Below are 23,497 nucleotides of genomic sequence, written 5' to 3'. Positions count from 1 at the left end.
AGCAGATTCCATTACAGTGTCTTATATAGCGCAGCAGATTCCGTTACAGTGTCTTATATAGCGCAGCAGATTCCGTTACAGCGTCTTATATAGTGCAGCAGATTCCATTACAGTGTCTTATATAGCGCAGCAGATTCCGTTACAGCGTCTTATATAGTGCAGCAGATTCCGTTACAGTGTCTTATATAGCGCAGCAGATTCCGTTACAGCGTCTTATATAGTGCAGCACATTCCGTTACAGTGTCTTATATAGCGCAGCAGATTCTGTTACAGTGTCTTATATAGCGCAGCAGATTCCATTACAGTGTCTTATATAGCGCAGCAGATTCCGTTACAGTGTCTTATATAGCGCAGCAGATTCCGTTACAGCGTCTTATATAGTGCAGCAGATTCCGTTACAGTGTCTTATATAGCGCAGCAGATTCCGTTACAGCGTCTTATATAGTGCAGCAGATTCTGTTACAGCGTCTTATATAGTGCAGCGGGTCCCGTTACAGTGTCTTATATAGCGCAGCAGATTCCGTTACAGTGTCTTATATAGCGCAGCAGATTCCGTTACAGTGTCTTATATAGAGCAGCAGATTCTGTTACAGTGTCTTATATAGCGCGGCAGATCCCGTTACAGTGTCTTATATAGTGCGGCAGATTCCGTTACAGTGTCTTATATAGCGCAGCAGATTCCGTTACAGCGTCTTATATAGTGCAGCAGATTCTGTTACAGTGTCTTATATAGTGCAGCAGATTCCGTTACAGTTTCTTATATAGTGCAGCAGATTCCGTTACAGTGTCTTATATAGTGCGGCAGATTCCGTTACAGTGTCTTATATAGAGCAGCAGATTCCGTTACAGTGTCTTATATAGCGCAGCAGATTCTGTTACAGTGTCTTATATAGTGCGGCAGATTCCGTTACAGTGTCTTATATAGAGCAGCAGATTCCGTTACAGTGTCTTATATAGCGCAGCAGATTCTGTTACAGTGTCTTATATAGCGCAGCAGATTCCGTTACAGTGTCTTATATAGCGCAGCAGATTCCGTTACAGTGTCTTATATAGCGCAGCAGATTCCGTTACAGTGTCTTATATAGCGCAGCAGATTCCGTTACAGTGTCTTATATAGCGCAGCAGATTCCATTACAGTGTCTTATATAGCGCAGCAGATTCCATTGCGCTTTACAATAGTAGACAGTGATAAAACAAACTGGGTAACAACAGACAGACTTGGGGGTTAGAGGGCCCTGCTGCAAGCTTACAATCTATAGGGATGTAGGAGGGAAACACAAGGACAGGCATCAGTAATAGCATAGCAGTCCCACCAAGTTACAAGTCCAGAAGGGAAGCTATATAATACATAAGTGCCTCAGAGGGTTATGCGTGTAGAACTTAAATATGATAGGCTTGCCTGAAGAGGTGAGTTTTCAGGGAACGCTTGAAAGTTTGGAGGCTAGCGGAGAGTCTAATTGTGCATGGAAGGACATTCCATAGGATGGGTGCAGCCCGATGAAAGTCCTGTAATAGTGAATGGGAGCTAGTGATCCGCTCAGATGAGAGACGCAAATCTTGTGCAGAGCGGAGTGGTCGAGATGGGACATATTGTGTGATAAGTGCAGAGATATATGCTGGTGCAGTATGGTTAATAGCTTTATATAGTATATAAGTATATATTAAATATATATATAATATAATATATAAATATAATATATAAATAATATTAAGTATATATAGCACTGACTCCTCCTGTACTTACACATTGGTACCAGCAGCTGGGAGACCCGGATTACTGTGGTCCTGAGGGGTCTGTAATACCCAGCAAGGTATGTGATTAGTCTGACCATTGCCGAGAATTGTGTTTTATATATGTCTGTTCTACTAACACCGGGCAGTGCTGGGGATAACAGCACTAACTGCCCTCTATAAGGAAATCATGTAACTGACTAACACTAACATGTGAACACTAAGTTCACTCTAGGAGTGACACCAGGCAGGGCGCTGACGTCATGGTAGGGGCGTGCCCGGGCCGCCGTAATGAAAGAGGCGTGCTTGGGCCGCCATTGTCATTAAAGGGGGCGGGCCCTGCCGCCACAGTCATCAAAGGGGGCGGGCCCGGACCCTCCGAATACACTGTGCTGCCGGGAAAGCGCCAGGCATCGCCGTCAATGGCGACGCTGGGCTTCCCCGTGAGGCTGTTTTAGCGGGGCGCTGCGAGACGGGCAGGGCGCATTTTGCCCTTTAAAAATCGGGCAGTGCGCAGCGCTCCACTAAAACAGCCTAGTGGGAACACTATAACTTACTACATACGCTGTCCATGTGGATTGATGTACGTGGGTAAAACCATTCTTCAGTATATGGGACGCATGGCCCTACACCGTAGCGCGAGTAAACAGGCAACGTCAGGGGAAACCAATGAAACATTGTTGCCAGTTTAAACATAATGTATCATCTTTGAGATATAAAATAATTGACCATGTACCAATGAACAGGAGGGGTGGCGACAGAAAAGCGGGTAAAGTGGGTAAAGCGATTCTCCGCAAAGACGCCCAGTGGGTTTATTTCCCGACAACCGTATCACCGCATGGTCTCCATGAATATCTGTCCTTCACCTGCTGCGTCTAGATCGTGTTTACTCATTTTACATGAACAGCAACTAGTACAATCTCTCACTTGGGATACAAGTTTGTAACATATTAATATTGTTACATTTATATACATGTTACTTTACTTCTTTTGAGCTACTGTCTGAATCATGTTGAGGGATCTTTATTTACAACTTCTTACTATACTGCACCGTATGCTTTATCTGTGAATACTGTAAGGTATGCTGCTGTTTTCCTATTAACCCTGATTACATGGGCACTAGTCAATTAATATGAGTGTCACTCAGGCACTCCCCTGTTTAATGTTGATTGACTCGGTACCAATTGTCTCTAGTCCATTTCCAGCAGAATAGTAGTAGCATGTTGGTCATATAAAATACTGAATCTGATCCTTGTTACAGTATGTCTCCCAAATTTATGGATATACGTATTTCCCTGTTCCATTCACAAACGTCCTTTTTTCTGTACTCTTGATGTTATTATTGATGTTTGATCATCACTATGGGACCACAGTTGGTACATCAGTCTGATACTGATGATGTCATACGTTCACCTGGGCGGGGTTGTCTGTGAGTTCTCTTGCACATGTCTGTATACTGGTACATAGCACACTCTGTTACAATGGCCCTTATTCTGGTTGGTGCGGTGTTTGCCGCTTGCGGTCGTACCGCCGATGTTTTTTGTCTGCGCATGTGCAGAGGTCACTCTGCGCATGTGCAAGTGGTTTCGCCGTACGTTTTTTTTAGACGCCGCACAGGGGGCGGAGAGGGGCGTGAGGGGCTACTTAGCCTCATTACCCTATGCATACACCCTGCGTTTCATGGGCGTTCCCATGCAAACGCTGGGCGTATGCATGGTAATAAAGCCGTGACGCATGTGTAGGGGGCGGGGGCGGGGGCCGGATGTCAGCTGCCCGCCCCCATACATGATTTCATACGGACAAGTGTCCGTGTGGTCTAGGGTGGCGGGAGCTGGTGGAGCGTGCGGCCCTGCATTCGATGGTCGGCGACCATCGAATGCAGGGGCTGCTCCCAAGATGGAGGAGGCGTATCCCCGTCCACTTTCATGCGGACCGCCACATATCCGCGTACGGGCAGAGGTGGCGATCCGTATGGAAGGCGGGGATTCGCCTGCACGGTCCTGCCCGCATATTCTGATCTGGCCGCACAGATCAGAATAAGGGCCACTGTTTGCTGGTGATTCCTGATGAAGCATTTGAAGCTGCTTTTACCATTGTAAGGGTATTATTTCTACAAATACTGAGAGTGCCGCCACACACAACTACCTACCGACTAAGTCATGGGATGGCACCTGGTGCATAAATTAAATCATTTATACCATTGAGTGCCAAGTCTGCAGGACTGTGTAATATATGTGTTATATATATATATATAATTAACCTCTGTTAGGCTGTGTACACACGGGGGCGATTTTGTCTAATATCGCGGGAAATATGGTCGCTGAGCGACCATATTGGCCACGATGGGAGTGTGCACTGGCGATATATCGCCGGGTGCGCGCTCCTGTTTTTACCCCCGTAATGATCACTTGTCGCAGGAACATGCTCCTGCGACCAGCTCCCCCGGCAGTTTCTTTTTCATCAGCGACCATCTCTGGTCGCTGATGCAAACGGAACACTGAGCGATATATCCCCACGTGTGTACGGGGCTTTACTGTGATCATAGCTTTCTCATGCACCCTAGATAAGCTCATTTACCTGAAACCTGTGACAGCTGCCCCTTTACTATTAATTCAGGTGCTGTGTTTGGGATGGTCTCACCTTTAAAAGCCATTAGTTACTTGGCAGTTGAGCTTTAACCCAATAAAAAAACACATGTTCATTTTAGCTATGATGTGTAAGCAGTTGCCAGGTTCCCAAGAAAACCAGTTGCTAGTGTAGGACTTGCAGTGAAATGGGGTCCCTTGGCGATGGGCTGCAAGCTTAAATGCATTGATCAATTCATGAACTAAAACCCCATTATTTATTTAATTGTGAACGTTTGTACTGTGAGAAATATGGTTAGAATTGTATGAAAGATGCCTGTATTGCAACTTGAGTTATAGGTGAAATGTGTTAAATAGAGAGCATATGATTTGGAAGGGGGTGTGTATTGTTTTGTTTAATTAAAAAGCGGTTACAGAGTAAGATGTACATTGATAGTGTGGATGGTACAGTGACATTTGTGGGTGTGGGTGTGGGGGGGTGCATGTTGTTGAGGTGTGTGTGTGTGTGTTCAATAGTATAGTAGGGTGTTTTTGAGTTAGCGGTTCCCCACTGGCGGAGGTCACGACACAGGAAACAGGAGGCTGGGTAGTGATAGGGGTGTGTGGGCATAAGGGGGACTAAAGAGGAGGGTGGGGGACACTGTGCAGCTTCTGCCAGTGGGTGAGGGTCCAGCGTGGCAGCACAGGACGGTGGCCCTGAGTCAGTGTCTCCTCCTACTGGGTGGGAGTTAGGGTGCATGAGAGCAGGAGGCTGGGCTGTGAGGCATGATAGTGGTATTTGGGCAACACAGGGTGAGCGACTCCCCAGTGGTGGAAGTTACAGGGCAGGAGAGCAGGAAGCTGGGTAGTGATAGGGGTGTGTGGGCATAAGGGGGACTAAAGAGGAGGGTGGGGGACACTGTGCAGCTTCTGCCAGTGGATGAGGGTCCAGCGTGGCAGCACAGGAGTAAAGAACTGTGGCCCTGAGTCAGTGTCTAATCCTACTGGGTGGGAGTTAGGGTGCATGAGAGCAGGAGGCTGGGCTATGAGGCATGATAGGGGTATGTGGGCAACACAGCATCAGCGACTCCCCAGTGGTGTAAGTTACGGTTCAGGAGAGCAGGAAGCTGGGTAGTGATAGGAGTGTCTGGGCATACGCAGTAGCGCACGCAGGGGGGGTTTCTGAGTACCCAGAAACCACCCTAGGCTGAAAGCTGAGGGTCCCCTCTTTCCATGGGTACAAGAATTTTAAAAATCGGCCCTTGGGAACCGGAGATATCTGACTTCAAAGCAGTGGTCCCATCCAAGCCTGTTAATTGCTCTTCCCAGTCAGATATTTCAGGTTCAGTCTGACTTATAGTTTTTCTGAGGGTATATTCCAAAAGCTGGGACTCTCCCCCTTTGATGGACACTAGTAGCTTGTCTCTACTGTTCCCAGAACCAGAGATATCAGCCTTCCAGCAGCTGGTTACTGCTCCAGCTCCACACACCTGGTATGTAGTTTTATATTCTCGTTGGCAGATTGCTCTGCCTCCTGAACTCTGATCCCCAATACCATTTGGTAGGTGGGATTCTCTAGTTTTTAATTCCATTAAAATCTAAGAAATCTATTTCCGGGATCTGGAGATATCTGCAGTCAAGCAAGCTGTCCTCCCACCAGATAATTAAGAATAATAAGCCCATTCCACTATACAGTCCTCTGCGTATTAAACATCCTCTACTACCCTGGAAGTTATGTATCAGGGCCCCTTCATTCAGCACAATGCCCCTTCTCCCACCATCTGTGCAGTAAAGGGGTAATTAGTGGAAATTACTAATCCAGGCCCTAAATGCTGAGCAGTTGATATAATACCCCCTACCGCCCGAGGGACATAAAAGCTTCCCAACCCCTACCGCTGGAGGATCGGTAGGGGCCCCAATACATTGCTATGCCCAGGGATCTACACTGCTGTTTACGCCCCTGTATGTATGTATGTATGTATGTATATATTTATATATGTATATATATATTTTTTTAATTGTTGTTATTATTATTATTATTTATATACATTTGGTCTATCTATAATACTTTAACTGATCCGGCATATACTCAGTCACAAAAGTGTCCATCTCCGTGCTTTGCTCCGCCCGTCTGGAAACCCCCTTCTGAAAATCCTGCGTTTGCCCCTGATACGGGGGACTAAAGAGGAGGGTGGGGGAAACTGTGCAGCTTCTGCCAGTGGGTGAGGGTCCAGTGTGGCAGCACAGGAGTACAGTATGGTGCCCCTGAGTCAGTGTCTCCTCCTATTGGATTGGAGTTGGATTGGATTAGAGTTAGGGTGCATGAGAGCAGGAGGCTGGGTATGATAGGGGAATGTGGTAGACACAGGGTGAGCGGGTCCCCACTGGCGGAATTTATGGGACAGGAGAACAGGAGGCAGGGCAGTGATAGAAGTGTGTGGGCATGAGGGGTAGTAAAGGTTTTTGGCTGTTGCTGAGTAGGGATGGGCATTGGTGCAGACGCCATCGATGGTTGTCATTGATGGCGATTTTGCACCCTGCCATCGATAGTAGTAACATATTACTTGGATAACCATCAATTGTTGTAGCTATCAATAGTCATCCATTATAGCTGACTGAATAGGCCGTGGGTCAATCAGAACTTGGTGGCGAGACTTCCGGGTGTGGGGGGCGGATCTATGCTCCGTGTCCCGGCACCTTAAAATTGCAGGAGGGGGGTTGTCGGGGTCAGTGAATTGCGGGGGGGGGGGGTTGTGGAGGTCCATGAATTGCGGGAGGGGCACAGGGGTGCCGTGAATCAAGGGAGGGGGGGCGCAGGGGGGTGGTGCGGGGGTCCGTGAATCGCGGGAGGGGGCATGAATCACAGGAGGGGGGGTCGTGTGGGGCTGCGAATCGCAGGAGGGGGTGTGGGTGGTGCCGTGAGAGGGGGCGTGAATTCGCGGGAGGGGGTCTGCAAATTGCGGGAGGGGGCGCTGGAGGGGGGTGTGAATCACGGGGGGCAAGAATCGCGGGAGGGGGACAGGAGGTAGAGGGGGTGTCCGCAAATTGCGGGAGGGGGGCGCTATGGGGGGTTCTGTGAATCGCGGAGGGGGGGTCGCAAATCGCATGAGGGGGGTGCAGTGAATCGCGGGAGGGGGCGGTGGTCCGCAAATCACGGAAGGGGGTGTCGCGGGGGGCCTGCGAATTGCGGGAGGGGGGGTCGCAGGGGTCCCGCAAATCATGGGAGGGGGGTCACGGGGGGCCCGCGAATCACGGAAGGGGGGTCGCTGAGGGCACGCGTATGGAGCGAGGGGGGGTCGCGGGGGTCCCTCGAATCGCGGAAGGTGCGGGTCGCGGAGGTCCCGCGAATCACGGAAGGGGGGGTCGCGGGGGCCCACAAATCGCGGGAGGGGGTGGTCGTGGGGGGCCCGCAAATCGCGCAAGGGGGGTCCTGCAAATCGCGGGAGGGGGGGTCGCGGTGGTCCCGCGAATCGCGGGAGGGGGTGCTGGCAGAGGGTAGGGGGTGCGGGAGTTAAGGTGGCTATACACAAGCAGATTTATCTGCAGATCTGTCTGGATAGAACAAAAACATGGTTACGGATGAGAGTAAATGACAGTTGACCATTGCTTGGAAATGCTGGAAAACTGCCAAACTGTCACTCATCCATAACCATGTTTTTGTTCCAACCAGCCAGATCTGAAGATAAATCTTACTAGTGTATGGGCACCTTAATGGTGGATGGTGGCTGTGGAGTAATGGTGGATGGTGGGCGTGTACTGTAGCCCTGGCTGGGCGGGGGGAGGTGATGTCAAGGGGGTGGAACATTATACACATGAAAATGTTATACACAGAAAACAATTGTGTATGCCGCTGGGCGGGAACGTTAGCTACACAGGGGATGAGTGACAGATATGGCTAAATATATATATATATATATATATATATATACAGTGCCTAGGTTCTAAAAATACGGAGGACCCCTGCTAGTTTTGTCCCCCATATTTTAGGAACCAGGACCGACCCTGGAGCCTTGTGCTGGTTTTAAAAAATACGGGAAACCTAAACTTAATATGTTCCCTGATGTTTAAAACCAGGAGTGGCTCTTTGAGCCTGGTGCTGAGTACATCCATGGGGGGGGGGGGGGTGTTTTACCCCCACGCCGTTTAAAAAAAATCTTTTTCTTCTTTAACACTGCAGCCGCTGCAGCCGATACAAATATGTATTTTTAAATACGAATTGGTAATTAAAAATACAAGTAGATACGACATCGGAAAATACTAATCAGTCAAATATGACTGATTAGTAAATTTTCCTCCGGAATACGAATATGCATACGGCTATAACAGCGGTATGCATTTGTATTCAGGCGTATTAAGATTATAATCAGGAATTTTCCTATTTGTATTCTTAGTAAATGTCCCCCTATATTAGTTATATAATAAGAGATTCCTGCTATTACAAGGTATCATAGAAAGTATAGTTACAGAATACGTGACAGTGTATGACGTCTGTTTCTGTCTGAGCCTGAAGCAGTTAACAAACTAAAGGAAGTACCAATGTATAGATTTCCCCAGAAATAACACAGAACAGATGGTAAGAGGCCCCCGAGCTACAGGAAACCGCTGACCACATTCCATGTAACTTATATCGTATGCAGCTGAACAGAGAACATGCACTGAAGACCAACCGCATATAGGGGAACAGAGTGTAATGTAAGAATCAGTGGTAGTTACAGAGGAATATAACGTCATTCAGATTCACACAAAGCACATTGATCCATTTTCTTTGTGATCCCTCCTAAAGGGAGGATTATATGTGACTAGGTATGTTCCTAATATCCCCTCCTCTGAAGCGAGGGGATGCCTGTGTGTCTTTGCTATAAATATATGAGAGCTTTAATGAGCACTTTGACTCATACTTGCCTACTTTTGAAACCTAGTTTCAGGGAGAGGGGGAGGGACATCTTGCTCCATGCCAAAGGCGTGTCTAGCTCCACCCATTTACTGACACTCAGGGGTGTGTTCTGCATGGCAGGTGACAAGTATAGCTGACTTCACAACTTTTTGTTTGCTTGAAACTGCGACCTGCCGCGCTGAAGGCGCAGCCGGTGACGGCTCCATCATAGTATCTTACATATTACTCTGTGCAGCAGGTTAGTGTATATTAAGGGGTATCTAGGTGACAGCGCCATCATAGTATCTTACATATTACTCTGTGCAGCAGGTTAGTGTATATAAAGGGGTATCTAGGTGACAGCTCCATCATAGTATCTTACATGTTACTCTGTGCAGCAGGTTACTGTATATAAAGGGGTATCTAGGCGACGTCTCCATCATAGTATCTTACATATTACTCTGTGCAGCAGGTTACTGTATATAAAGGGGTATCTAGGTGATGGCTCCATCATAGCATCTTACATATTACTCTGTACATCAGGTTAGTGTATATGAAGGGGTATCTAGGTGATGGCTCCATCATAGTATCTTACATATTATTCTGTGCAGAAGGTTAGTGTGTATAAAGCGGTATCTAGGTGACAGCTCCATCATAGTATCTTACATATTACTGTGCAGCAGGTTACTGTATATAAAGGGGTATCTAGGTGACAGCTCCATCATAGTATCTTACATATTAATCTGTGCAGAAGGTTAGTGTGTATAAAGCGGTATCTAGGTCACACCTCCATCATAGTATCTTACATATTACTCTGTGCAGAAGGTTAGTGTGTATAAAGCGGTATCTAGGTGACAGCTCCATCATAGTATCTTACATATTGCTCTGTGCAGCAGGTTAGTGTATATAAAGGGGTATCTAGGTGACAGCACCATCATAGTATCTTACATATTACTCTGTGCAGCAGGTTAGTGTATATAAAGGGGTATCTAGGTGACAGCTCCATCATAGTATCTTACATATTATTCTGTGCAGAAGGTTAGTGTGTATAAAGCGGTATCTAGGTGACAGCTCCATCATAGTATCTTACATATTACTCTGTGCTGCAGGTTAGTGTATATAAAGGGGTATCTAGGTGACAGCTCCATCATAGTATCTTACATATTATTCTGTGCAGAAGGTTAGTGTGTATAAAGCGGTATCTAGGTGACAGCTCCATCATAGCATCTTACATATTACTCTGTGCATCAGGTTAGTGTATATAAAAGGGGTATCTAGGTGACAGTTCCATCATAGTATCTTACATATTACTCTTTGCATCAGGTTGGTGTATATAAAGGTATATCTTGCCGTCAGCTCCATCATAGGATCTTACATATTACACTGTGCATCAGGTTAGTGTATATAAAGGGGTATCTAGTTGTCGGCTCCATCATAGTATCTTACATATTACTCTGGGCAGCAGGTTAGTGTATATAAAGGGGTATCTAGGTGACAGCTCCATCATAGTATCCTACATATTACTCTGTACATCAGATTAGTGTATATAAAGGGGTATCTAGGTGACAGCTCCATCATAGTATCTTACATATTACTCTGTACATCAGGTTAGTGTATATAAAGGGGTATCTAGGTGACAGCTCCATTATAGTATATTACATATTACTCTGTGCATCAGGTTAGTTTATATAAAGGGGTATCTAGGTGACAGCACCATCATAGTATCTTACATATTACTCTGTGCAGCAGGTTAGTGTATATAAAGGGGTATCTAGGTGACAGCTCCATCATAGTATCTTAAATATTACTCTGTGCATCGGGGTATCTAGGTCACAGCTCCATCATAGTATCTTGCATATAATAGCGTGAATAATTACCTTCGATATATTCAGTCACCTCTGGTTTACCTTACCTTTACTGATCTGATCAGGAGAATACAAGAATAAGATACCACACAGTTGGATCATAATTGCAAGTATTCTATCGTTTATTTGCACGGACACATATTTGTACATAGTAACAAAAGCATGGAACCTCCCTTCAGGGGTAGGGTCTTACAGGAAATTCATACATATTCATTATGACCCTCCTCAATGGGGTTGGGCTTCAACCAGAATATTGGTTCAAACATGATCTGCGTAGCAAACGTGCACTTCCATTTTGTAACAAAGGAGTGAACTTCCAGTAAACTGGATTACCCTAGACCTCCCATATTCCTGCCCCCTAATGCTGTTTGTCTGGAAAGTACCTAATGCCTTACATAGGCAGAAATCTGGTTCTAGCTGCCTCATGTGGTCATTTACAGACAGTTGACCACTGTCTGAAAATACAGTACTTCCTCAAACCTGGGTGTAACTTCTAATGTTTCAGCAAACGCTGCAAAAGCCAAATATCAGCTTACAAATCACATTGTTTAACTTATTGTAAAATGTATTAGCTCATATGTGCTTTGTAATAATTCTTATCTATTACCCATATGAATATGCAGACCCCAGGGGGGTCTCTATCATTCCCTCATTTTGTACAATAATTAAACATGATGTCATGTTCATTCGCAAACTACATATTGCATACATGGTTTTAGCTGGACTACCTAGACCAGGAATACTCAGAATAGGTGAGAACATCATACAGTAAAATCTTCCTAACTGCAGAAGAAACAGTCTAACTTAATAGTGATAGTGGATATTTCTCTGAAACATGTTGCACTTGTTGCTTGTGTCTCAGAGGGCTAATGACCATTCTCTCACATCCATCAGGCCAGACTGATTCTCTGCTTTCTGTGCTCCACCATTCCTGAGTTTCCCAAACCGATCTGGTCATTGCTGATTTGCATTTCTTCTGGCAAACAGAGAACATACACATGAGTATATTGAAAGTGACATACTGTAAGCAAGTAACAATATTTCTATAATATTTAAAGCAAACATCGCTATACCTACTATATGTCCCATAATTCCTGTAATTCATGTTGCTGGATTAAGCTAAATTAACCATCCTGAATTCCCTTTAATAATCTGCTTCTTCAAATCCTTGACTCTAGCCGTGTTCCTCTATAGCAGGGCTCCTCAAACTATCTTTCTCTGGGATCCCATCAGGAAATAAAAATAATGACTGGACCCCAGCAAGTTACTGCAGAAGGTCATAACATCACATGTGTAGTCAGCAGACAGCACATGCATGGCAGCATTTGTGGAGGCACAGAGTGATTGGAGGAGTCTAGAATAACAGACAATTCAACAGATGTTCCAGACTCCCTGAATCACTGACTGAGATTAGAAAAATAATCACCCTGATGGGCAGCAATAGGGAGTTATGACCCCATGCTGAGAAAGTCGGGACCCATTTTTTTTTAGAACCGCTGCTCTATAGTATCTTCAATTTACATCAGACTGGTAATTATAACATGCTCTTGGTACAGCCAAACACATATCTGTTTTTTAGCTGCACGGTACAAATCTAAATATTTACAAATAATTTTGATCTGTGGCACTGACATAAAAATAATCCTTTTTGGTCATTCTGCTTATCAGAATGTCTACCTAGTCTATTAGCTAGTGAGGAGTTACAAAGATACCCAGTGCTGCTAATATTTATCAACTCTATAGTGGTCAATGGGATTCCTAACCAACGCTTGGATCCCATGCCTTGAAAAAGATAGCTAGTCTATCGGAACCGGTTGGCCAGAAGGGGACCAGCGCAGTGGATTCCATCCAAAGGGAAGGAGAACTTATCAGGGCCTGTTTTGTTTAACCACCCATGCTATTTTTGTCTGCAATTCTTTGTAGACCATCCTATTTGTCTTTTCTTATGCATAATAATAATACATTTGGAAAGTGAATTTGGACCTCATACTGAGGATCCGGAGTGCCTATGGTGACTTCACTGTCCCTCCCTATGCGCTATTTGTCTGCTTTATGTAGACAACTTTACCGGTACGGGTTCTGACAACATTCCTTTTAACTGATAATAATTATCGTTTAAACAGTATATCACTATTGTTGGGTATAATTAGTTTCCTTTTTTGGTACCCCATGTGGGAGGACAGTTTGGACCCGAAAGACCATTTGATTTAGAGTTTCAGCACTCAGAAACATACCAAGGTCCTTTTCTGTGGTAATGCATGGATCTTGAATTAAAAGGGGAAAGCGAACAGACCTATCAATTTCTTAATTTTAATTTTTGCTACTTGGTAATGGGCCTGTACTATTTGAGTCAGCCCATGTCTGAGGCTTCTCTGCTTTATCAGAAACGTAATCAGGTATCTTCATTATCATTACCATAAACCATATCACTGTCACTTATCGTAGCTGCTAGGCACAAAATACAGCCTCAGACCCTTATCAGGTTTGGGCCTTAATAACATTTTAGCAAACTGCATCGTTGAACTTAACTTTCAGCTTTTGAGCTTTGCAGATGTTGGAGTAGTCAGTTTGGACTTGTAGTTCAGGCATATACTGCAGTTCTGTGCTCTTTGGTACTGTAACTGCTTCTTTCTTTCTGTGGACTTGTCATTGCAGCTTGCTTTGCTTCAGCATCTGCTAGATTGCTTTCTTTGGTCTGGTTCCTTATGTGTGCTTGTATCTTTATGATAGTTACTTTGTATGACTTCATCAATGCTTGGAAAAGGTTTTTTATGAGGTCAGCGTGCTGTATCTGTAATCTCACCAACATACAAAATAGAGTTACAGACTTATCCAGCGCTTAGTAGCGTGATTCCTCTGCTGAAATTCCTTCAGCATACATTCCACATATAGGGATAAAAAACAAAATCTCTTATGGTGTAGTACCACATGCAACAAATTTATTACATAAGAGACAGTTTCAACAACAAGAAACAATTAAAACACAGATCGTTACAAATGTATCCAATCAAACATTCATGTGAATCCTCCGTTTGTCAGCATAAAGGGGGGTAATTACCAGATCAATGGGAACTGTAGACGTACAGTTCAAAAGGGCATGTTGTAATAATTCCCTGGAGTCAGGATACCGGCTCTCCTTTCCCCTCTGTAACGCCGTCCTGTTCACCAATGGTTCTGGGCGCCTCCTACTGTGCTGCTGTACAAACTGGATGTAAGGTGCGGGCTAACACCTTACATCCAGTTTGTACAGCAGCACAGTAGGAGGCGCCCAGAACTGATCTGGTAATTACCCCCCTTTATGCTGACAAACGGAGGATTCACATGAATGTTTGATTGGATACATTTGTAACGATCTGTGTTTTAATTGTTTCTTGTTGTTGAAACTGTCTCTTATGTAATAAATTTGTTGCATGTGGTACTACACCATAAGAGATTTTGTTTTTTATCCCTATATGTGGAATGTATGCTGAAGGAATTTCAGCAGAGGAATCACGCTACTAAGCGCTGGATAAGTCTGTAACTCTATTTTGTATGTTGGTGTCTTTGGTGAAGGTTTTTGAGGAGAGCCTTATTTCTGAGTTTACGGATTTTCCTGGCTGCTAATTGCGCACGTTGTCAATCCTAACACACACAGTCTTTTGTATCTGGAATCTGTATAAAGGTTTGCTGTTGTGTTCTTCGCATGTTTCAATGCTTTAGTGAGGGCCACAAGTTCTGCTGCTTATGCTGACAGCTGTACTGGTAAGGCTCTAGAAATCACCACCTCACTTTCTGTGGTGACATCATAGTCAGTGTAGGGTGTGCCATCTTCATAATATCTGGACCCATCAATATACAGTTCATAATGAGCATTGGGAATGGGGGTGTCATGGACGTATGGGAATGTCTGAGTCTCTTGTTTCATCAAAGCAAGTCAATCATGGGAAAAATTTATGACATGAATATTCGCTTCTCACCTCCACCTTCTTCCGAATCTACTTCCATTCTCTGGGCTGCTGTAGATAAAGGTGTGCTTGTAGAAGGTGCTTGTTCCAATATTCTCCCCCATTTTGAACATTTGATGTTCACACGAGAATTGTTGGCGGATTAAGATGCATCTCTTTATTGTCGCATTGGTTGCACTCAATATGGAACTTCATACTTGGTGAGTCTGGCTGCTGATAGGTGCTTAGTTCTGGCTTATTGCAGAATTTCAGTTACCACATGTGGTACTTGTATAGTCAGTTCATGATTGAGAACAATGTCTTTTAATACAGCCGCAGGTGCTTCTTGGATAATATTTTCAGGCTTGTGGAGTAGTGAGCAAGAGATCTTTGTTTTGTCCCATGTAGCTGTGTAAGGACTCCCAGTGCGTGTTCCTTTTCCTCATGACAGTAGAGGGAAAAGGATTTTGAATAGTCTGTAAAGCCTAGAGCCAGTGAAGAAGCTATGGCTGCCTTTAGTTGCTGAACCGCTTGACATTTCTTCATCTGATGGGCATGGACTTCTTTTTTTGTGGCATCATACAAGGTTTGCATATAAACGGATGCAAGAGGAATCCAGTCCCTGCAGTAGCCAACCAGGCCTAGGAATGACCTTATTTGTTTAACAGTCTTTGGTACCTTGGCTTGCAAAATGAGCTTATTCCTCTCTTCTGTCAGGTATCTGATGCCTTGAGAAATGCAGTGGCCCAAGAATATGACTTTGTGTTTGCAGAGCTGTAATTTTGTCTTTCGATGCCCTGCAGTCTTGCTCTTCCAGGAACTTGAGTAGGGACACTGTTTCCTTATTGCATTTTGGCTTGAGTTGTTGTGCTTAACAGGAGGTTATCATCACAAGCTGGGTGTCTTCTGTGTAGAGGGGTCTCCAAGCCTGGAGAACCAGTGACATGGCCTCAGTGTAGTCACTTTAGTTAATCATGTACAACAGTATTGTTTGCTAACAGTTCTTGTGAGTCTTTGATGATAAGCATAGAGCAGAGTGCATTGGCCAATCATTCACCGTTAACCAGGCCCCTGATGGTGGGATCTGATCCAGCAAGGTGTGTCGATTTTAGGCACAATGGGACAGTTTATTAGCAGTCTTTCAATGACTTCTCTTGTACCAGTCTGTATTGAACTTCACCAGAACCGGTGACATCATATTTCTGGACAGAACAGGTGTATTGCTGTGGAGATCTTCACTGCACAAGGACACCAGACCACAGGAAGGCTTGGACTTATTTGCTGATGGCTGCTGGCTGCTGTTTGTTCTGTGGTGAGTGGACATTGCAGTTGCATGCTGACATCCAATATTCATTTTTTTTCTTTCCTTCCAAATCGGGCAGCATGGTATCAGCAAAGTCTGCAGGAAAAAAAAACTAAAAGAGCACAAAATACAGCAACTTCTATTTCTGGCATATAGTTTTTTTTTTTTTATATACTATTTGACTTTTATTTCATGCCTGTCTTTGATGCTTGCAAAAATTGCAGAATATCAGCTCCTAATAGGTTAACACAACATGTTGATGATGTGAGGAATTATACTTTGTATGGGCGTTCATTTATCATTGATAGGTAAAGGGGTTGGCTTACTCTTCTGGAGTAGGAGTGTCTGTCCGCCCACCCAAGTACCTAGTAATGTACTTCCTCATTTTAGTTCATTTGATATTTCTATTCACACACAGACATTACACATGTATTACTAAGAGACTGTAGTTTCTGCCCTGTGTGAAGATCATACCTTGTGGAAATAACACACCTGCTCCATCAACATGGAGTACTGCGTCTTCATACCTTCCCACGAGGTTAGTCAAGATGTTCTTCTCCTTGAATATCTATCTGTGCTAAAACATTACCTTTTGGGTTTATTTGATGCTTAGACTATAAGGTCTGTCCTCAACAATTTATACGGGTGCTTTGTTCTAATATATATACATATTTCATCTTTTCTATATATTTTTAAAAATCTGTAATTACACTTACAATACTCATAACGCTACATATTAGTTATGTGCAATTTAACAGGCAAAACAGTGCTGGTGGCTGCTAATTATAATATATGTGGACAAACAGAAGCAAATCCTGTCCCTCACCAGATAACTGTGACACAAACACAATGTACATAATTTTATATATTTTCTGAATAAGAAACATTTGGCCTAGGGGTGCCTTAAAAACATTTTAATGCTTTAGGGTGCCGTGATTCAAAAAGCCCTGGCACAAAACATCTAACAATCTATTCAACAAAAATCTACATATATATATATATATATATATATATATACATACACATAATAACAGCTTATTCTAACTAAATTCTAGAGGACTTAAAAAAAATATATTCATATTTTTAACATTTCAAGTTGTCTCGAAACGTCAGGAAGTTCCTCTTTTTGATTGTGTAACAGGAAACATCTATGAAATATATCTCTGTCTTAGTAAAAACTGAGTAATATTGTGCTGTTTTTGGTGGGTTTCATTTATCACAATACTGTAAGTACATCTTATACTTGTTGTGATATTGTAAGTCTCAAATATCCATATAATCCTGTAACTGTGACTAGCAACCATCTGTAATTAGGAATTTCTGCCAAGCCTGAGAATCCAAGGTCCCTTGTTCGGGAAAAATTGGCCCTTTTCCTTAAGATTACATTGACATTCCTGATTTTTTTTTTCTCCCGACCTTCGATGCAACAATTTCTAAAAGGGAACGTTCCATATTCTCACTCCCGTCACCTGACGCCGAACCATTCGTTCAAGGGCGTGGCCTTATACACCTGTGGTGAGACGGGATATGTCTGTGTGCAAGGAAGTAAAACTGTGTATTGCTAGCTAGGATTTGTTATGGATCTGTCTAAGGCTGCTGTATGAAAAACAACAAACCTCTCCCACCATCTCAATCTATTTCTATGAATGAGACCTTGACTTCTGTATCTGTTGTCCGTGTGAAAGTGCTATTATTTTGCACAATTTCTGTCTCTAAATGGCAACCAACCATAATAACAAAATCTACTACTTTGTGTTCATCAGTGACCTGAACAGTTGACTGAATTTATACTGGTTCTTTAATGCCAGCCGTTATTTTTGTCCTAAAATAATGCCCACTAAAATTGTCAAAAAACAAAATACAATACTACATTTACAATCTGAACAAGGTGTGACATGGAACAATGTGACAATGTGAGTTTGCAAGTCTCCTTTCTTTATTCACTATTAAAAAAACCTCATAATATTCATTTCAAAAACCTCTGTTTCAAATATGACAACTCAATAGTAGGACAGTTTGTCTGATCACATCATTTTGTACCTTGTCGTTTTCAATTAATCTTGGTTCCCTATGATAATCTTTTTTTTATACCATACCATAAGACTACACTGCTCTTACACTCTGCAAAGGTTCCATGTGGTGACATAGGTCATAGAGACCATTATTCCATAAGAGCTGTGTCCTAATTGGTTCAATATAACACTGTGTACACACAGCACAATTTAGCATGAAATTTTAGATGACACTGAACCTTATTCACCTTAATATTTATCAGACAGTCAGACAACACAAAACACTTTTACGGATATCCTTCTACAGCGTTAACCTGAAGTGATACTGCAGGGTGTTATCCTTCATGCTGGTTCCGTGAAGGTAACCGTTGTGGTCCATCATTCATTCAACATTTACTTTAGACAGAACAGTATAAGAAACATTTCTACTGTCACAAAAAACTATTTCAAAATACAATGCATTGTTAAAAATGTGTGATCTGAATATTTCGGGTTACTAAAAATGGCGTAAAAGGGTGACATAAATGTATAATTTGTTCTATATAAACGTGGCTAGACTGATGCACAGAGAGGGTCTGACTAAGCAACAGTGATCGTAAATCAACCAATCTTCTGTTTGCTTACCCGGGGTTGTCAGAGTCTCCCTGCGATATCCAGCATAGAACTGAGACCATTAGATGTCCCCCTTTTGTTTGCCATTCCGGACGTGGAGCCCCCATATTAATAGCGTGAATAATTACCTTCGATATATTCAGTCACCTCTGGTTTACCTTACCTTTACTGATCTGATCAGGAGAATACAAGAATAAGATACCACACAGTTGGATCATAATTGCAAGTATTCTATCGTTTATTTGCACGGACACATATATTTGTACACAGTAACAAAAGCATGTCCCTCCCTTCAGGGGTAGGGTCTTACAGGAAATTCATACATATTCATTATGACCCTCCTCAATGGGGTTGGGCTTCAACCAGAATATTGGTTCAAACATGATCTGCGTAGCAAACGTGCACTTCCATTTTGTAACAAAGGAGTGAACTTCCAGTAAACTGGATTACCCTAGACCTCCCATATTCCTGCCCCCTAATGCTGTTTGTCTGGAAAGTACCTAATGCCTTACATAGGCAGAAATCTGGTTCTAGCTGCCTCATGTGGTCATTTACAGACAGTTGACCACTGTCTGGAAATACAGTACTTCCTCAAACCTGGGTGTAACTTCTAATGTTTCAGCAAACGCTGCAAAAGCCAAATATCAGCTTACAAATCACATTGTTTAACTTATTGTAAAATTTATTAGCTCATATGTGCTTTGTAATAATTCTTATCTATTACCCATATGAATATGCAGACCCCAGGGGGGTCTCTATCACATACTACTCTGTGTAGCAGGTTAGTGTATATAAAGGGGTATCTAGGTGACGGCTCCATCATAGCATCTTACATATTACTCTGTGCAGCAGGTTAGTGTATATAAAGGGGTATCTAGGTGACAGCTCCATCATAGTATCCTATATATTACTCTGTGCAGCAGGTTCATTTATATAAAGAGATATTTAGGTCACAGCACCATCATAGTATCTTACATATTACTCTGTGCAGCAGGTTAGTGTATATAAAGGGGTATCTAGGTGACAGCTCCATCATAGTATCTTACATATTACTCTGTGTAGCAGGTTAGTGTATATAAAGGGGTATCTAGGTGACAGCTCCATCATAGTATCTTACATATTACTGTGCAGCAGGTTAGTGTATATAAAGGGGTATCTAGGTGAAATCTCCATCATAGTATCTTACATATTACTCTGTGCATCAGGTTAGTGTATATAAAGGGGTATATAGGTGACAGCTCCATCATAGTATCTTACATATTACTCTGTGCAGCAGGTTAGTGTATATAAAGGGGTATCTAGGTGACAGCTCCATCATAGTATCTTACATATTACTCTGTGCAGCAGGTTAGTGTATATAAAGGGGTATCTAGGTGACAGCTCCATCACAGTATCTTACATATTACTCTGTGCAGCAGGTTAGTGTATATAAAGGGGTATCTAGGTGACAGCTCCATCATAGTATCTTACATATTACTCTGTGCAGCAGGTTAGTGTATAAAAAGGGGTATCTAGGTGACATCTCCATCATAGTATATTACATATTATTCTGTGCATCAGGTTAGTGTATATAAAGGGGTATCTAGGTGACAGCTCCATCATAGTATCTTACATATTACTCTGTGCTGCAGGTTAGTGTATATAAAGGGGTATCTAGGTGACAGCTCCATCACAGCATCTTACATATTACTCTTTACATCAGGTTAGTGTATATAAAGGGGTATCTAGGTGACAGCTCCATCATAGTATCTTATATATTACTCTGTGCAGCAGGTTAGTATATATAAAGGGGTATCTAGGTGACAGCTCCATCATAGTATCTTACATATTACTCTTTGCATCAGGTTGGTGTATATAAAGGTATATCTTGCCGTCAGCTCCATCATAGTATCTTACATATTACACTGTGCATCAGGTTAGTGTATATAAAGGGGTATCTAGTTGTCGGCTCCATCATAGTATCTTACATATTACACTGGGCAGCAGGTTAGTGTATATAAAGGGGTATCTAGGTGACAGCACCAACATAGTATCCTACATATTACTCTGTGCATCAGGTTAGTGTATATAAAGGGAAATCTAGGTGACAGCTCCATCATAGTATCTTAAATATTACTCTGTGCATCAGGTTAGTGTATATAAAGGGGTATCTAGGTCACAGCTCCATCATAGTATCTTGCATACTACTCTGTGTAGCAGGTTAGTGTATATAAAGGGGTATCTAGGTGACGGCTCCATCATAGAATCTTACATATTACTCTGTGCATCAGGTTGGTGTATATAAAGGGGTATCTAGGTGACAGCTCCATCATAGTATCCTATATATTACTCTGTGCAGCAGGTTCATTTACATAAAGAGGTTTTTAGGTGATAGCTCCATCATAGTATCTTACATATTATTGTGCAGCAGGTTAGTGTATATAAAGGGGTATCTAGGTGACAGTGTCATCATAGCATCCTATATATTACTCTGTTCAGCAGGTTAGTGTATATAAAGGGGTATCTAGGTGAAATCTCCATCATATTTTTACATATTACTCTGTGCAGCAGGTTAGTGTATATAAAGGGGTATCTAGGTGACAGCTCCATCATAGTATCTTACATATTACTCTGTGCATCAGGTTAGTGTATATAAAGGGGTATCTAGGTGACCGCTCCATCATAGTATCTTACATATTACTCTGTGCAGCAGGTTAGTGTATATAAAGGGGTATCTAGGTGACGGCTCCATTATAGTATCTTACATATTACTCGGTGCAGCAGGTTAGTATATATAAAGGGGTATCTAGGTGACAGCTCCATCATAGTATCTTACATATTACTCTGTGCAGCAGGTTAGTGTATATAAAGGGGTATCTAGGTGACAGCTCCATCATAGTATCTTACATATTACTCGGTGCAGCAGGTTAGTGTATATAAAGGGGTATCTAGGTGACAGCTCCATCATAGTATCTTACATATTACTCTGTGCAGCAGGTTAGTGTATATAAAGGGGTATCTAGGTGACAGCTCCATCATAGTATCTTACATATTACTCTGTGCAGCAGGTTAGTGTATATTAAGGGGTATCTAGGTGACGGCTCCATCATAGTATCTTACATATTACTCTGTGCAGCAGGTTAGTGTATATAAAGGGGTATCTAGGTGTCAGCTCCATCATAGTACCTTACATATCACTCTGTGCAGCAGGCTAGTGTATATTAAGGGGTATCTAGGTGACAGCCCCATCATAGTATCTTACATATTACTCTGTGCAGCAGGTTAGTGTATATAAAGGGGTATCTAGGTTTCAGCTCCATCATAGTACCTTACATATCACTCTGTGCAGCAGGTTAGTGTATATAAAGGGGTATCTAGGTGACCGCTCCATCATAGTATCTTACATATTACTCTGTGCAGCAGGTTAGTGTATATTAAGGGGTATCTAGGTGACAGCTCCATCATAGTATCTTACATATCACTCTGTGCATCAGGTTAGTGTATATAAAGGGGTATCTAGGTGACAGCTCAATCATAGTATCTTACATATTACTCTGTGCATCAGGTTAGTATATATAAAGTGGTATCTAGGTCACACCTCCATCATAGTATCTTACATATTACTCTGTGCATCAGGTTAGTGTATATAAAGGGGTATCTAGATGACCGCTCCATCACAGCATCTTACATATTACTCTGTACATCAGGTTAGTGTATATAAAGGGATATTTAGGTGACAGCTCCATCATAGTATCTTACATATTACTCTGTGCAGCAGGTTAGTGTATATAAAGGGTTATCTAGGTGACAGCTCCATCATAGTATCTTACATATTACTCTGTGCAGCAGGTTAGTGTATATAAAGGGGTATCTAGGTGACATCTCCATCATAGTATCTTAAATATTACTCTGTGCAGCAGGTTAGTGTATATAAAGGGGTATCTAGGTGACAGCTCCATCATAGTATCTTACATATTACTCTGGGCAGCAGGTTAGTGTATATAAAGGGGTATCTAGGTGACAGCTCCATCATAGTATCTTACATATTACTCTGTGCAGCAGGTTAGTGTATATAAAGGGGTATCTAGGTGACAGCTCCATCATAGTATCTTACATATTACTCTGAGCAGCAGGTTAGTGTATAAAAAGGGGTATCTGGGTGACAGCTCAATCATAGTATCTTACATATTACTCTGTGCATCAGGTTAGTATATATAAAGTGGTATCTAGGTCACACCTCCATCATAGTATCTTACATATTACACTGTACAGCAGGTTAGTGTATATAAAGGGGTATCTAGATGACCGCTCCATCACAGCATCTTACATATTACTCTGTACATCAGGTTAGTGTATATAAAGGGATATTTAGGTGACAGCTCCATCATAGTATCTTACATATTACTCTGTGCAGCAGGTTAGTGTATATAAAGGGGTATCTAGGTGACATCTCCATCATAGTATCTTAAATATTACTCTGTGCAGCAGGTTAGTGTATATAAAGGGGTATCTAGGTGACAGCTCCATCATAGTATCTTACATATTACTCTGGGCAGCAGGTTAGTGTATATAAAGGGGTATCTAGGTGACAGCTCCATCATAGTATCTTACATATTACTCTGTGCAGCAGGTTAG

At 42.6% G+C, this 23,497-nt stretch overlaps 1 protein-coding gene across 1 annotated transcript in view; it reads left to right on the top strand.

The window, feature by feature from the left end:
• Positions 1 to 1,753: 1,753 nt before the first annotated feature.
• Positions 1,754 to 23,497, top strand: part of LOC146072884 (uncharacterized) — a 60,786-nt gene continuing 39,042 nt past the window's right edge. The window contains exon 1 of the mRNA XM_083180065.1: positions 1,754 to 1,811. The gene's annotated coding sequence lies outside the window, so the exon portion shown is untranslated. The remainder of the gene's footprint in view (positions 1,812 to 23,497) is intronic.

Source organism: Crinia signifera, chromosome 4, assembly GCF_055691185.1.
Source record: "Crinia signifera chromosome 4, ASM5569118v1, whole genome shotgun sequence".
Taxonomy (NCBI): Eukaryota; Metazoa; Chordata; class Amphibia; order Anura; family Myobatrachidae; genus Crinia; species Crinia signifera.
Note: the sequence above shows the minus strand (reverse complement) of the source record. Positions and strands in the feature narration are given on the sequence as shown.